General features: G+C 33.9%; 1 long non-coding RNA gene across 1 annotated transcript; it reads right to left on the bottom strand.

The window, feature by feature from the left end:
• Window positions 1-353: 353 nt before the first annotated feature.
• Window positions 354-6,525, bottom strand: LOC133174288 (uncharacterized). The gene is made up of 3 exons (XR_009719107.1): window positions 6,454-6,525; window positions 5,416-5,494; window positions 354-731 (listed from the first exon to the last, which is right to left on the bottom strand). It is a non-coding gene; the product is annotated as an uncharacterized LOC133174288 (long non-coding RNA).
• Between the last annotated feature and the right edge of the window lie 421 nt (window positions 6,526-6,946).

Raw genomic sequence — 6,946 nt, 5'->3', positions numbered from 1 at the left:
CTAAGCGAAAGTGAAAGTGGAAAAATTTGTCAACTTGCGCAATCATTCGATAGTGCTAGATAACTCGTTCCATACTATTTCGAGACTCATATCTGTTGATTTTGCAAAAAAATACTTAGATGTATCTATGTTCAATGAACAGCATTGCCATGATTAAAATCTTACAAATGCTACTTTTCCTACACTCCGATTTTTTCAAAATGCCATCCTCTTACATTTTCTGCCTTCTTGAATAAAACGTGGTACAAGGCCGTATGAAACTACCAAGATACTTGCATGTAGCTCTGTAAATGTTAAAGTTTGAGTAAAATGTAAAATTTAAGCTATGAATTCAAAACAGAGTTCTAACTATATAGTCGCACGAAAAACTACTGATTTATTGTATAGAACATTTTAAAATCCATGTACATTTTTTTTTTTAAACACTGAAAGCATTCCAAATTTCCAGCCAAGCTACGGATCGGGTATCTTGTGGACTCTTTACAAAGCTAATTCTCTTGGAATGCAAGTGTTGACAATCGAGTCCCAAAAACAGTTCGATTCGGTAGAACAACTGGAGGAATCTAGTTGAAGACAATCTGCTAGTTGGCGTGCAAGTATCCTCTGCTTGTTAGCCGCCATTCTGGTTACGTCATCCTTCAGTGCCTGTTTCTCTGCTTCGCACTTCACTTCTGCTTCTTTAACTGCAGTTTGTTTTTCTTCTTCACAAACAGATGTTCGTATATAATTAGCTGAAACAATAAAATATGCTGAATCAACAAAATAGAATTGGGAAAAAAGATTTGTTTGTAAAACACTGATGCCCCGTATTGCAGCTCATGGCAAAGACATGTTTCTAAAATTCAAGTCAAGCTCTAAGGTCAAGAGATAAAAAAATGTTGGTACCCAAAGGAAGATCTTGCACAAGGAATGTACCTGTGAAATATATATGAAAGCCTTAGCACCAACTGATCAAAAGTTATGGCCAAGGTTAAAGTTTTTCTAAAGTAGGTCAAACTCCAAGGCCAGGGTAAAAGCGTCAAAATAAATGGTGCCCAAGAGAAGGACTTGTCACAAGAAATAACATGTGAAAAAATGAAAGCCTTTGCACCAACCATTCAAAAGTTATGGTCAAGGTTGAAGTTTTTCAAAAGTTGGTCAAACTTCAAGGTCAAAACTGTTGGTACTCAAGGAAAGGTCTTGTCAAAAGTAATATACATGTACATGTGAATTATGAAAACCCTAACATTAACTTATGGCCAATGTTAAAGTTTGGTAAAATTTTGCAAAAGTATGTCAAACTCCGAGATCAAGGTCAAGAGGTCAAATTTGTTGGTACCTAAAGAAAGGTCTTGTCACAAGGAATGCACATGTGACATATATGAAAGCCATAGCTGCAACCAATCAAAAGTTATAGGCAGGGTTAAAGTTCAGACAAACAGACAACGGACGGACAGAACAAAAACTATATTTTCCATCACGGTGGCATAAAAATCAGAGCTGGAATCGATTTTATTTACATTCAGTGTAATTTTTCTGCCCTGAAAACATCTTAAGAACCACACACAAAACCTTTTCACGGCGCGGTAGAATACATAATACACAAAACACCAGGAAATGTACATGATGTACATCGTATACTGTTTTGGCTCGATTTAGTTAAAAGCAAAAATCCTATTAAATTGTTGTAAAATATAACAATTGTACGGTTAAAAATTAATTTGGCATTCGTTTTTTAACTCTCCATGTCTAAACAGTTTTTACGTCTATTTGCTATTTACGTCTATTAACTACATTAAACACTGTTAAAGACGAATGAAATTAACATTTATCAAGAAAGAAAATCAGACAATGTAAATATAAGCGTTGAATTCGTAAACATTTATTTTTTTTTTTCGTATTATAGCACCTGACCGAGCCTAAAATAATTGCATGGTACGGCCAGCAGTTGCTGTTATACGACCAACGACGCCCAAAAAGCTTAAAAGAGGAATTTCCATCGTCTCTCTCTCTCTCTCTCTCTCTCTCTCTCTTTTTTTTTTTTTTTTTTTTTTTTTTTTTAACTGCGAGTTATTTCTGCTGTAGTGTTGTAGTGTGGTTTGAAGTTATTTCTAACAAATGTACACATGCAAATTTAAACGGTCGAATGGATAACCTTTAAATATATTTCTGATCTGGTTTAAGTGTAGACAATAATCGATATATGGCAAAGAAACATAAGAGATAAGAGATAATATAAACATAATAGATAATATTTCTTATTAAGGACAAAGGATGCCCAGCAGACAAACTGTACCTACTGCTTTGTGTGAATCAAAATTAGGTAGTATGTTCGTAACATTCCAAAACTAGCTTTATAAATTAAATTAAAGTACTTATCTCAAAAACAGAGATTGTAAAGTCCAAATACAGTATTTATGTTTTACTTACGCCTACATGTTATGTAGTTATACCTATATGTTATGTACTTATATTATTCTTTCATGTAAATTAGTTGAATCTGATTCGTCGAGAAACATTTGTTAAAAAACACTATTACCCTCTGAATAATGAAGCCACGCCCTCCAGCATAGCAACAGTCAACATTGCTTGACGACGGGTGTTATTCCAAAAAAAAATTGACTGCGCAGGATTTATGCGCGCAAGGTTCACTGTAATATGTATTTGTATAAAACATTCAATATAATATAATAATTACTGCATGTAGTTGAGTGTAACATTGAAAATTTTCACCCCAAGAAAACCATTGTCAACCGAGGCTGTTAAGGTCATTGTATCGACCATAGAACTTGCGAAATGATGACGTCAAACGAGACTATTGATAACCTTGCTTCATCAACTTGTTATTTGAAAGCTTGCCTCGTTTTAAAAATTGATCGTACGTAGAGCATGCTCCTGCGTATCCCATCAACTGGGAGAAAAAACTCCATATGCAGGTGATAAGGGTATATTATTACATAAATATTAAAGGGAAGTTGACGATAGAAAAGTTGAAGTCATCACGTTTATCATAAAGCTTGGTTGTTAGGTTACCTTGAAAGTCTTTATCTAGTATAACATCCAAATATGAAACAGATGTGTCAGGCTCTGTAGTGTCCTTTATTTCAAGTTCACTGGGATATATCGAATCGACATATGAATGGAAGTAGCTATTGTTAATTGATAATACGTCGTCGATATATCTAAATGTCGAGTTGAAGGCCACATCGAGCGTTTTCTTCTTCTCATGTAGAAGTTTTAAAATAAATTCTGTTTTATAAGAATACAAAAATAGGTCTGATAATAAAGGTCGCAAAAGGGACCCATAGGAATGCCAATAGATTGTTGGATGACCTGATCTCCAAAAACTACATAGATATTGTCAATCAGAAACTCAAGCATCTTTTAAATATCAACTTCAGAGTACTTGTGTGTATAATCAGAATGTTTTTTAACAAAATAGTTTTGCAAATGACCAATGATCGACAAGATAAGTATATTTACGAGTTCCATTTTTATTGAAAAAGCAGCTGTCTATGATGTCAAAAAGCCTGAACTTTAATTTATCGTGGGGAATGGTTATATAAAGTGTTGAAAAGTCGTACGTTTTGATGTTGTGATTTTGGTAAAATTTTGTGATTTCAAATTTTCTAAAAGTTCTTTGAGTTTTTAAGTATCTACGTTTGATTTACACCACATCTGGAATATACTATTGTACAGTTCTCCTGAAGTTTCTTCTTCACTGCTGTAAATATTTTAATGAGGAATGAAGAAAGAGGCTTGGTAGAACATTTACTAGAACCCGCTATGTATCTTTGTAAGGATTTTTATGGAGTTTAGGAATCCAGAATAGGTGTGGTAATTCAAATTCATTTTGATCGTTGGGAATATTAAAAATATTTAAAACTAACATACATGTTATATAATTATACCTACCTGTTATGACGTTATACCTATATATTATGTATATACTAAACTTACATGTTATGTACTTATACCTACATGTTATGTAGCTATACCTACATCTTATGTTGTGCTCATGCCTACACGCATGCTTTTGTACCTCTGGGTGGACGTGTAAAATGAAATTTTCCAATCAACACGTTGTAGATTTTCATATTCACATCTTTTAATCATTCAATGAAGTCTTTTTGTATATTACGAAAAGGGTATACAATTATCAAATTAGATAGCATATTTTAATTGTATCCAATTCCCTCGACAGACTCATAAAATGCAGCCTATACTTAATTTAACACACATTTTGCCATGAAACAACGAAACGTTTCAATCATTTTACAGAAAGATAAATAAGCACATATTAGTACTTTCCATGCTGTCATCTGAAACTGGAGAGAACGCAAACAAATCCTAACAATATAGTTTTATGCTTCGAGTTTTCCGATCCAAAATATAAAACAGAACAAAAGAGTTATCGGCTATTTGACATTTGGGGTGTCTGCTTTCGAAATAGCAAGAAAAGCAGTTCCATAAATGATGGTTAGAGCTGAAGTACTTAAAATATAATTTATCACTGTCTCAATTCATTAAATTCATACCAAAGCTTGAAAACAAAATCTCTTCAACAGACAGACACATCTACACCAGACAGTACTTGTACCTCTTATATTGCTTTGGATAATATATTCTACATTGAATTTTGACATCTTAGAAATATGTTTGTGTCTGTCATTTCTTGGAATGCATCTAAATAGCATTTTTTTTGTTTCCTCGAGTGCAAAGAAGAAATGAAAAAGATAGGTATCTTTAATATTTACAAAAAAGAAGCCTCGATAAGTATACTTATACATGTAAAACTACAAGTAACAAAAAGTATACAGAACCCTGATGATACAACAATGTCACCCATTATTAACATTTCCTAAAAATATACAAAGATAATTTCAAACAATTTAATGACCGGTCACGGTAGCCTAGTGGTAGGGAGCTCGCTTCGTGATCGGGAGGCCCGGGTTCGATTCTCGTTTGCCATGCCGCGTCAAAGCTAAGACGTAAACATAGGTAGTGACTGTTCCTTCGCCTAGCGCCCGGCAGTAGAAATGAAAGTCACAGGTCTTTCCGATGAGACCTTAAAAACCGAGGTCCCGTGTCCCGGTAGGCGTTGACACGATAAAGAACCCTCACTGCTCAATGGCCCTAAGTGCCGAGTTTAGGTCTAAATTTGAAGCCCTTCACCGGCGTACGGTGACGTCTCTATATGAGTGAAAAATTCTCCAATGATACGTTAAACAACATACAATCAATCAATCAAACAATTTAATGAGTTAAACTCGTACTGGTATGACAATTATATCAAAATGGCAACTGTATCTAACCGACAAGAATAAAAAGCTTCTTATATTTCTCCTTCATTTGATTATTTTTTTTAATCATATCCAGACAATTTTTACCAAGCTTTTTAAGTTTTCCTCAGCAGATCTTTTTTAAAATTCTTACCTTGTGTTGTAAAGTCAAGCATAATTAAAGAAAGGATTATAACCGGCACTGACCCAAGATGCATGTCTGAAAAATTCACCTATAATGAAAAATGAAAAGTATAAAAACGCGCCTTGTTCAGTAATCATGTATGATTTACATAAGTATGCAAAATGCGTGGTAAATTACAATGGGCGTAATGAGAATCGTTTATAAAGAACCAAGTCGTTAAAGGCAATGCGCCAATGATGTTGTATTTTAAGGTTAGATATGCCTGTTTTGTATCAAAACACTTTTAAGCCCGTGGGACACAAGCACATACTTGGTCTTATTGTTGCAAACAGAAAGTTTAGGGGAAAATTGCTTTGTATGTATTTTCTGCAAACATAATTCACACGTATATTTTCTTAGTTTGTCCGATACATGCGGCGTTGCCAAATTGCCTTTTTTTATACATTTGTTAAAGTTGTGTTCAGCAATATAAAAAAAAACTACATTCCAAAGCAATAATTTTTTTTACTTTTTTAAAACGGTGATATGCCCATTCCATACTATGATAGATAAAACAAATGTAGAAGGTAAAGATAACAGTGATCGATCTCAAAAAAGAGGGCATGAAACACGGACCCCTGGAAATTCCATAGGTGCCCAGGAGGAGTAAGCATCCCCTGTTGACCGGTCACACCCGCCGTGAGCCCTATGTATTGATAAGGTAGACGGAACAACCGTGGTCAATTCAGTACAAAAACAAAGGCCTAACAATTAGTATGAAACAAGTCAGCCAAAATACGACCCAGTGATAGGTTATATTTGCTAACAAGGTCATACATGTTATAACGGCCATAAAATTAACGAACTTTCAAAACTTTTATTTAATGTAGTTCTGATGTCGTTGATATTTGAATAAAAATCCGTTAAAAACATTTTTATTGACCTAGTATTATGTTCAACCCTCAGAAATAATGGGTATTTTTGTCGTCAAAGTAAATTTTTTCATGACATTTTCGTTAACGATAAATGATATTTAAACAAGTCATTGCATACTTAGTAAACCTTTACCTTAATTAGAACAAACCCAGTTCTCTTTGGGAAACAAATCCCGGATATGAATGGTTCTCAATGACGGTAAGGTTGTGGAGTGTTATCATTTTATCTAGGTCAGATTATATGTATTTAAGTATGTAACACATTCCATTTTCAATTTATAATTTTTGTTCCCCGGATGTACATATGTCTCATACTAGTATCGAAATAGATTCGATGATCACTTCTCATAATACATTGATAAGTTTGATTACCTTGGTTTCACACAAATTTTAGAACTGCAAACAAATTGTTATTCCATACCTCTAGCTTGTTTCCTTTCCAAATGTGCTTGGGTATTGCCTGGATACTTTCTTCCAAAACTCACAACATAATACAAGATTTCAAAACATTTAATTAAGAAATTTTTGAAAATTCACAAGGATATGAACGACGATTCATGCCGGTGTAACGAAGAATGTTGACCAGGGTTCAACAGTAACTCGGGATTCATTTTTCAACGTTGAAT

This window comes from Saccostrea echinata, unplaced genomic scaffold (genome assembly GCF_033153115.1).
Source record: "Saccostrea echinata isolate AGI-Se365-2 ecotype Australia unplaced genomic scaffold, CSIRO_AGI_Sech_v1 ptg000057l, whole genome shotgun sequence".
Classification (NCBI taxonomy): Eukaryota; Metazoa; Mollusca; class Bivalvia; order Ostreida; family Ostreidae; genus Saccostrea; species Saccostrea echinata.
Note: the sequence above shows the minus strand (reverse complement) of the source record. Positions and strands in the feature narration are given on the sequence as shown.